Source organism: Etheostoma cragini, chromosome 18, assembly GCF_013103735.1.
Source record: "Etheostoma cragini isolate CJK2018 chromosome 18, CSU_Ecrag_1.0, whole genome shotgun sequence".
NCBI classification, from domain to species: domain Eukaryota; kingdom Metazoa; phylum Chordata; class Actinopteri; order Perciformes; family Percidae; genus Etheostoma; species Etheostoma cragini.
This window is the reverse complement of record NC_048424.1, coordinates 16,147,750-16,158,810: the sequence shown is the minus strand read 5'-3', so window position 1 is coordinate 16,158,810 and position 11,061 is coordinate 16,147,750.

Sequence of the window (11,061 nt, the reverse complement as noted above, 5' to 3'; positions counted from 1 at the left end):
TTTTGGAAAATGGCTGCAATGAAACAAAGAGTGAAAAATTTAAAGGGGTCTGAATACTTTCCGTACCCACTGTAGTCCCATTTGCAAGGAAAAACATCATAATCCTTCATCCCCATCACCATCACCACACTGAACAACCATGCACAGACAACATCCAACTGCTCCATTCAGGTTTCTTTTAGCACTTTTTTTGCATTTTGCATGTTTGCACGGTCAATATTTCTAGACTGTTTCTATAGTATCTTTTAGGTTCTTGTATTTATTTTTGAGCTTGTCCTATAAAAAACAAATTTCTGTCACAAATAAATGTTGCCGACAAAGTTTATAACTCTGGGAGTATACTCTTTTGTATTTATCTCTTTGCACAGGGATGCATTTATTGAGTGTATATTTATTTGTTAACAACATACACATGTCCTATACCAATACAAATGTTTTTTTTAAATTGGGATTAATGAGTTGGACCCAATCTGATGTAAATTAATATTGCACATCGCTACCTTTGCCGCTCTCTGTCAGGGTGAAGGAAACAAAAGTGCGGGGCAAAAGCAACCATTACCTGAGTTTGAGTGTGAGTCAACTCACGAGTCCAGAGTCCAGGACTTGAGTACTCCATTAGGACTATTACACATACAAGTAGTCCGAAACTCCGGAGTCCAATATCATTAATTCTTGAAGTCTGTGTCCAAATCCAAGTCGTCAATGCGCGAGTCCATTCTGAGTCACAAGTCAAGAGACTAGCGACTCGAGTTGGACTCCATAACACTCCATCACCTATACATGGATTGGAGTCAGCAGGCTATAATAGTGCACACGCACATTGTCAAAACAATGGCATAATCTGGATTCTTGTGTGTGTGTAAACCTCTGAATGTAAGACATTTCTCATTAAGGATCATGATTAACAAGCATCTTGCTTTTTGTTCAGTGACATCTCCAAAGCAAATTTCCCACACAGTTAACAGTTCAGCTGTTTGTAGTCACCAGAGAGACGTGTTCACTGTGTGTGAGACACGCGTGTTTACTTATGGACCGCAACTTGATTACAATTCAAAGAGGTAGTCTCACAATACTTATCCACTGTGGAAATATGACCTACATTTAGTCAGGGAAGCTACGCTTTGAAGTCATGAAATTAGACTAAGGAACTTTCACTTTTCCTTTTAGACAAAGCACATGTTATCAAGCACGCGTTTATTTTGTCTTTCTTACAATTTACAATGAAATAAATAGCTACTAAATACTAATAAACCAAAAACAGAACATGAATCAGAAGAGAGAAAAAAAGAAAAAGAAATAACAGAATCAATAAAGAACAGAACCAATAAAAAAAGTAATACAAATATTAAAAAACAAGGGGGGTAGGGTGTAGGCCAACCCGTAAAATACGGACGTTTGGGCAGTGGCTTCCAGCGTCTGATACAACATAAAAAGCGTCCTTCAGCGTGTGTGGAGAATGCACCGGAAGAGCAGCAGCTACACGGCACTTGAAGATGACGTGGCATTAGGAGTGACAATCGTAGCGAGTAGTATGAAAGCCAGAAAATCTGTGAAGGGAGGTTGGTTGGGCGGGTGGATGGGTCAAACAACACAGGACTTTCCCCCAGGAGGTTCATGTCCCGTGTGTCACGTTTCCTAAACCCAACCGTTGCTTTCTTCTTTTACTAAACCCAACCGTCCCGTTTTTCTTTACCTAAACCCAACCGTCACGTTCTTCTTTAATTAAACCCAACCGTCCCGTTCTTCTTTAATTAAACCCAACCGTCACGTTCTTCTTTAATTAAACCCAACCGTCACGTTCTTCTTTAATTAAACCCAACCGTCACGTTCTTCTTTAATTAAACCCAACCGTCCCGTTCTTCTTTAATTAAACCCAACCGTCCCGTTCTTCTTTAATTAAACCCAACCGTCCCGTTCTTCTTTTCCTAAACCCAACTGCCCCGTTCTTATCCCAGGTGTCATGTACACATATCATATTAAGTGCAGTGAGATCTGACACTAAAGGACATTTTTAGCATCAATAACAAATACCAAACGTCCGTATTTAACAAGATGGGAGTGAGGACATGTTTGGTAGGGTAGGAGAGAGTATTGGGATGTACCCTGTTACGAGTCATATACAAGGTTGAAAAATTTTATTTTACAGATATTAGTTTTGGGGGTGATCTTATTCTTAAGCCTCCTGTTGTCCTTGAGTCAAATTTGACCCATTTTCAGTTTACTGCTTTCATTGAATTTGGGTGTTTTATTCTATTTTATAGCATTCATAACAGTTTAGCAAAATTGTTAAAATAATTAAAAAAAAAAGAAAATGCCCAAAAGAAATTAATAAAAAAATCGGAAATAGTAACAAAAAAACTTGGAAAAAAATGACAAAACATCAGAAAAAACGTCTTCTTCGGAAAAAGTGTTGAAAAGACAACCATAACGTTGAAAAAATGTTGACCCAGAAAAACAAGTTGCATGCTCGACGTAAAATTTAGTTTAGTTTAGTTTATTTCAATCAATCACGTGAATTCCCAGCACAAATGGTTAAAAAAAAGTGTCACCTTAGTAACTTAACTCGTAATAATTAATACTCGAAAAAGTTTAGGTTGAAGGATTTGCTTATTACAACGACCCTTTTTACCTTCTATTTTATTCTTATTTTGTTCTTAGGTCCCTCAGGATATTATCAATCTTCAAAAATGTATTATCATTTATTTCTGTATTTATATTTACACACATACAGTATGTACAAAATAAAAAAAATAAAAACTACATTCATGCCTCACTTTTGTTAATCATCCTACTTTTTAAAGTCTTTGTAGAATGTAACACATTTATCGACATTGTTGCATTCAAAACTGCCCAATTTATGTTTACCATAATTTAATTGGTAAAATTGGTAATTTAATTTACAGAGTTTAATAAAAGGGCCGTTGGGGATATCATCTAAGAGGACAATTTATGTTCAAACAACCTGTTGTTTAAACTGCAATTGAAAGCATGTGTGTTTCATTTGTGGGGTGACATTATCGAATGGACTGAACAGTGACATCAAACAGAGCCATAATTTCTTTTAGTTCAAAAATATATGAAAGAAATCAATACTTGACCAATACAGAAAGAAATAGACCGAAACACAGGAATGGAATTGTAATGTTGTATATAGTTGTATTGTTGTAAGTTATTGTAAGACCTGAAAGACTGTATGCTATCTATTTGTTTTGTAATAATATTAATGAAATTGCGATGTAGGGTCAGGACCTAATAAGCTGTGTGCCTTTGCCTGCTCCTTCCCAAACTTATCCCTTTTATCATTTTTTTTGGTCTTTGGTAAGTTCTAATTGTTTTAATTGTTTTGTTCAGTTTTTTTATATCCTTTAGGATAAATGAAAGAAAGAAAGAAAGAAAGAAAGAAAGAAAGAAAGAAAGAAAGAAAGAAAGAAAGAAAGAAAGAAAGAAAGAAAGAAAGAAATAGAGAAAGAAAGAGACATCATAAGGGTTAATATCAAAGCCTTTGAAAACTCAGTTAGCCACATCTCTGGTTTAAAAGCCACTTTAGACTTTGATTTGTTGGAGGGTCGTAGAGAGCTGAATGGGACGATATAAACAGGCTGTTAGAGCTGGTTCTGGCCCCCATCCCACAGGATGCTCACGGTCTGTTTCAGGAACGGAGCATGTTCCTAAAGCATTACGGCCCTGTGAATGACATCATTCAGGATTCCCCGGCCATCACACAGCAACATAAACCACAGAGCATCTGGTTGTTGGGTGTGTGCATGGAGCCAATCTGACTCCAATCTGTTAAAGAGAGCAGTCTGCTTACACTGCTGCAAACCAGCATGACGGAGAGAAATGGAAGATACACACGGCACACACTGCACGTAGGATGGGAAAAAAAAAATAGTTCCACATTTCATGGCTCCACGATATGAGGAAAATATGTGACATGTGTTAACATTTAATTTCACAATATTACTTGTGATAAATGAGCAGATATTGAAGGATACTCATTTCTGGTGCTTTAAGTGTTCTGTTTGAATACAAAAACTGCTTGCTGACTGTAAAACACATTAAAGGAAATCATTTTCGACTTTATGTTATTTAACAATTTGTTCACGTATACACCAACGACCAAGGCCAATTCCATCTGAGTGTTACTTACTTGATAATAAATCCTGTTCTGATTCTGATTCTAGTAACCGGGTTGATTTAATAACTTACTTAGCACAAAATGGTGAGACCTGTTAAGGTAGTTGTTTTTATTTTTACCTTTGTATTAATGTAGAACTAGCTTCACCTAAACTGTGCTGACACACTACACTGACACAAACCTGTAACTGTGGACCAAAAAATTAATCCATATCCACAAAAACCCATAATAACATCCATAATAACAAACCTTAATCTGGAACCCCAGGAAAATAAATGTATTTGTTTCCCTATACAGCAGGCCAAGAGGACTGTAGCTCTCATCTGGAAGAAAATGGAGGCCCTTATAATTGGTGCTTGGATCAAGAATATGGTGCAATTCAAAGGAGAGATTAATCTATATGTTAAAATAAAATTGGGGATGTATGAGAAAATATGGAAACCATTTGACCAATATAATAAAAAAGGAGATATAGGGGAGCTTCTGCAGAGGGATCATGCAGGACAGGATACCTGAATTTAAAATAAGTGGTGAATCCCAGAAGGGGACAGAACTGAGACCCGTTTTAGATGTTGATAGCAAAGGTGGTTTTATTGTAGTATGTATTTATGAGTATCACGGCTTTGCTGGAGGAGCCCTTGTTCTGTACATGTGATACTGCCATATAATTAGATTTGAGTTTTTCTTGTTTTTTTGCTCCTATAGTGTGAGATAAGATAAGATATGCTTTATTGTCCCAAAGGGAAATTTGTTTTTACAAAGACAACACAAAATGCAGGAAATAAGCATCTCTCAGCACAAACTGTGATGCAACACAAACATGCTTTCATGTACATTAGACAGGTACCTATATAGTAAGCCAATTAACTACTCCTTTCATTGGCAATTTTTAATTGAACAGCCCTGTCTGCTGCATTCTCTGCAATAAGTGCAGCACAGCCCTTACACAATACGATTTTGAAAAACTAACACATTGCCCAACCCTAATAGCCAATGTGTTGCTCAAATGATATAATGAACAAATCAAATAGCCTACGTATTGCACGACTAACATATTGCACATCTTCAATAGCCTACGTATTGCACAAATGACATGATGCATGCATAACCCACATCACCTACGAATTGCACATGTAACACATTGCACAACTGACATAGTGCAAGACCCAAATAACTTACATATTGCACACCAACATGTTACGTATTACACAAATGACATAATGTGTCAGATGTTTAAGAGAATCTTTTTGGGGGGGTTCGTTGGGGGGGAGGGCGGGAGACTTGCTAAACAAAAGTTGTAGACTACCCGCGAGTGCAAAACATCAAAGAAATTGTAAAAAAACAAAAAACAAAAAATATATAAATGTATTGGTTTTACTGCAGGCAAAAGGGGATACAGCTCTCATCTGGAAGAAAATTGAGGCACCTACAATTGGTGCATGGAACAAGAATATGGCACAATATATGTCTGCATGATATGAGAAAAACATGCGATAACGTCGGGTATCATAACGATATTACTCACGATAAATAAATCTCAGTTCTTCATTTCTGCTGCTTTCCGCTCAAATAAAAACAAACTGCTTTTTGGATATAAAATAAATGAAAGGAAATAATTTCCAACATTCTTTTATCAAACAAATTGAACATTGAATTGAATATAAAATGCAGAGCTAAAAAAAGAAGAATTTACAGTTTAAATGTTACATTTTAAATGTACGTACAGTATACAGTACAGTATATCTCTCCTCTGTAAGGTGTGTCCCGTGTTTTTTTGGACGTTGGCAGCTCTGAGGTGCTAGAATGAGATCATTAATTATTGGGCTGTGTGCCCACAGTATAACATGGGGAATTGCATTAAAAGTCCCAAACAGAAGGTGAATTTTGCAGTGACCCACCATTTAGCTTTTTCTTTTTTCTTTTTTTTTTTTAGAAATGATCTCATGTTTAAATGCTGGGACTAGGACATTCTTCTGCTCTGTTTTCTCCATTTCCAGAGAAGGTGTATTCCACCCACACACTCCTCTGGAACCAGCCCAAACCCCTTCATAACTTACTTTAATCTCATAATTTCCCTTTACATTGACCAGTCATTTAAATCTCAGCTTGAAGGCAGACATTTATATACGGAGAGAATCATATAGCATATGCTAAAAGTTTGAACAAATCTACTTACAACTTTTCTCCTGATTCTTAAACTAAGCTTGAGGCTACTGATTAGTCCCTTCTTCACTCTCGTAGAAAGTGTGTATGTCACTATGCACTGATGTGGAGGCTAGTTCTGAAGACAGAGTATTTCAAGAAGTTATTAAAGTGTGCATGGCTGTGAGACATAGTTCACATTTTGCCAGACACAGAGGGACAGTTTTCTCATTGAGATTGTGCTTTCTAAAAAATTAACTTGCAATTAGTTACATATAGGCCTGCAGTGAGTATGCTTATGACATATAATTACAGAAGAGTTCACTTCTACCAGGTCTCTTTTGGCATGATGGAGTGCTTTATGCAATACAGCACCATCTGTTAATCCCTGGAAGGAATTTATTGGCTTGTAGTCTACTGCTCCCTAGAGTTGACAGATTTGCACTGCAACCTCTGTTCCTTTTCCACCGGCATCATGTTTCACTGTTAGGTAAAGCCAGGTTGAAGAAGGGGGTTTCCGAAGGTGTTTACTTCAGGGGATTTCAAATACAAATGCTTTTGACAACAGATAGTCAAAAACGAATCATATTTAAAGTGTTCATATCATGCTCATTTACAGGTACCTAGGTGAGGACTACTAGCCAGTCAGAAGCAGAGTATGACAACATGCCCTGACAGTACCTAGGTGAGGACTACTAGCCAGTCAGAAGCAGAGTATGACAACATGCCCTGACAGTACCAAGGTGAGGACTACTAGCCAGTCAGAAGCAGAGTATGAGGGCAAGGCATGCTAGCAGCTAGGCGAGCATTATAAAATGTTACAAAGTGACACACTTTAGTCTCTGAAGTAACGAAAATTAGCCCTCGGGCTACAAGCTGGCATTTTTACGTGTACTATTGCACTATTGACAATTGTTCATCAAAGTGCATTGTCCTGAAATATTAACTAAATAAATAATAAAGGCTGGACTACAATAGGGCTGTTTGGAGCAGTTAGTGAACAGTGTTTTCTATTGGAGATGCTCCCTTTTGGGGGGACTTTGACCTTTTTCACTTTGTAAACCTATAAAGTGCACAACAAAGATATATAACACAAAAAAGGGAAAGCTAAAAATCATATTATGAGCACTTAAAAACGTTTGTGTCATTAGTTTAGAGCAGCGTCTTCAATGTTTTTTAGGCCAAGGACCCATGATTAACTGAAAGAGAAACGGAGCATTGTAGAATGGGAGCCAGAGCGTTCATCTATCAGGCTCCTCTCCTGTGGAACCAGTTTCCAGTTTGGGTTCAGGAGGCAGACACCGACTCCACATTTAAGAGTAGGCTTAAGACTTTCCTCTTTAATAAAGCTTACAGTTAGGGCTGGCTCAGGTGAGTCCTGAACCATCCCCTTAGTTACGCCGCTATAGGCCGTGACTGCTGGGGGGACTTACTATGATGCACTGAGACCCTCTCGCTTCCTTCTTCTCTCCATCTGTATACAACCTCATTCCATTAATGCATGTTACTAGCTTGACTTCTACCCTTTCCCGGAGTCTTGTGCTCTCTCGCCCCTCTCCTCTCTCCTCCTATTGCTTCCTGCAGGTCTTTCTGGCTCTGGATCTGTGGTTGGAGTCACCCTCTGCCTCCACGTTCCTGCTCGACACCCTCTGCTACAATTCTCCATGTCTCTCTCTCTCTCTCTCTCTCTTTCTCTCTCTTTCTCTCTCTTTCTCTTACCCCCCCCCGGTCGAGGCTGATGCCCCCCCCCCCCCACCCTGAGCCATGGTTCTGCTTGAGGTTTCTGCCTCTGAAAGGAAGTTTTTCCTTGCCTCTATCGCCTGGTGCTTGCTCTTGGGGGGAACTGTTGGGTTTCTGTAAATAACATCAGAGTACAGTCTAGACCTGCTCTTTATGGAAAGCACATTGAGATAACTGTTGTTGTGATCTGGCGCTATATAAATCAAATTGAATTGAATTGAATTAAAGCTTGGCTGTACTGTATGGCTACCGTAGCTGTAGGCCATTAAGCCTATATTATCAACGTTGTGTAGCCTACATTAAAAACAATATCTTTAATTTAAAGAATATGTCGGATTGATGTAAAGGTACATTTTCAGAAACATTTCATGATGTTGGATAAATGGATTTACATTTTTTTCTAAACATTTAACAAAAATTTGGTGGCCCCTCTGCCGTAACTCTGCTCTTCCTTTTACAAAAAAGGAGGCGATGAAAAAGTAAATTAAAAAAAGACAAAATACCAAGATATAGCAAAAAATGCTTCCTGTACATACAATTTACAGAAACTGTTTTAGACAAAACTACACGAGCAATCTCTGAAAGAGTCTACATTACATGTTCAATAAAGTTGAGTTATTGCACAGGGAACAAAGAAGTTTTTACTCCTATTGCTCTTGAACCGGGGTACGGTAAATCTACGGCCCGAGGGCAGTGTTTCAAACTCAAAGTGAAGGGTGGGGGAGTTGTACAGTCTAATATAGACCAGGCCTTGCCGAGAACATGCCGGTCAATATTTATATCTTCTATTAATGCCCTGCTATGCCATGAACTACTGCAAAGAACTATTACAAACTACTATTTTTTGTGACTGTTATTGCCACCCTTCATTCTAACCCCAACCGGTCGTCAGACACCGCCTACCAAGAGCCTGGGTCTGTCCGAGGTTTCTGCCTAAAAGGAAGTTTCTCCACGCCACTGTCGCACTGTTGCTTGCTCTGGAGGGAACTACTAGAACTGTCGGGTCCTTGTAAATTCTGGAGTGTGGTCTAGACCTACTCTATCTGTAAAGTGTCTTGAGATAACTCTTGTTATGAATTGATACTTTAAATAAAATTGAATTAAATTGAATTAATGCGCTTGTTCTTCAGATAATGTGACGTACTTGACTCCTGCTACATAAGCTGTAAAATCCCTTGGGTTGCAGCTGGGCAGCCAAGTACCGTCGTTACTACTTCACACCTTCGCTGTTCTAGTTCAACTTCAAGTGAACCATAGGCTGAGATGCAAGAATAGCGGATGTACTTCAAACAACCTGTAAGCTATTAGCACATTAATTCTGCTCTCAAAGAGGCTTACAGTATTAATTATATTAATAATAGCATGTCCTTTTAAGTGTCTTCCCTCCTCATTGCCAGTTGTCAGGGGCTGAGGAAAGTGCTCTGCATGAATGTCACTGCACTGATCTACCTGCCTTATCTCATAATACAGGGACTCAAAAGGATATTTCGTTGTGTACATATTGCCTAATATATAGCCTATAGATGTACATATAGCTTAAATGTTTTTGACATTTTAGATACAAAATATTTGCGTGGCTCTAAATCATGAGTCCTTTTTGTTTTTTATTCTGTGACCTTTTGCTTTGGGGAAGTTATATGGCTGCTGTTGTGATAAAACCAGTCAAATTCTGCATCCTGGTGAATATTCCAACCTTTTTCCTTATCTAACTTTGTCGTTATCTGTCTTTTCCTAATCTTTTGATAGTGTGATGTTTCACAGATTTCTTTGCTTTAATGACTTTTGCAAGTGCGTTTGTGCGTGCGTGCGTGCGTGTGTGTGCGTGCCCCCCTGTCCAGCACCAGCTATAGAGGTACAGTACAGCCCTGCAACATCAGTGTCTGATTTACAATGATATTGTAACTTAAAACTTAAAAAAACACTTAAATACTTTCAATTGATTTCAAATATTTAGAATGGATCACTAAATGCATTTGTTATCATAGTGTATCATTATTTTAGGAAGACTTATGCGTGAATTATACATTCAAAATAAACATTTTACAACATAGCACCTGCAATCCTCCAAAGTACCCCTAGGGGCACGCGTACCCCCATTTGAGAAAAACTGCCCTATATTTCTTTACCTGATCTGTGTGACTTACAGTGGAGGGCTTCAGAGCCACTATGTCAGCTATGTCCATATTATTCCCACTTTATATGCTTATTTGACTTATCTTCCTGATAGGCCTTTCCACAGCCCAGTTAATAGTTACAGACAATAATTCTTTAAAAAAAAATAACAATAGAGCCCAATTTAATTGTCACATAAAGTCCAAAACAGTAATAGAGAGAGAAAGAGAAAGAAAAGAAAATTCAACTCAAACTCCTCTGTTATCAACCCTTGAACAGACATATCTAACAGGCCAAATGTCCTTAAAACAAAGAATCCAAAAGAAAACATATTTTTACACAATACAGTAGCGATCGGGAGCTGGAAGTTGAAAACCAATTGAGGCCAAGAGAGGAACGTGTCTTTTTGCACTGCCGCCAGGATGTCCTACCAGAATTACATTTCCCAAGTACATGTCCCAAATATGAAGACTAAAGAACCAAATATTTCCCAAAACTTGAAAAATGCATACCAGACTTCACTGCCTACAATGAGGACAAAAAGCTCCCTTTTTTATTAGGGGAAGATAAAGGTACAGCATGGCTAGCAGCTAAATAGGCCTTTATTCTAATTTTTTCTAAGATTATTGTTTTAAACATACCTTTTTGACAAAAGGCACAACATTTGTTTATAATCTACAATTATATCATAATAATCGTGTTTACTTACTCATTGTTGTTGTTATGCTTTGGGAACACAAATGTATTGATTTTGTCATGCCAATAACTCAAACTAAAATTGAGAGAGAGAGAGAGAGAGAGAGAGAGAGAGAGAGCGAGAGAGAGAGAGAGAGAGAGAGAGAGAGAGAGAGAGAGAGAGAGAGAGAGAGAGAGAGAGAGAGAGAGAGAGAGAATTGCGTGTTATGTTACAACACTTTGTAACTATTTTG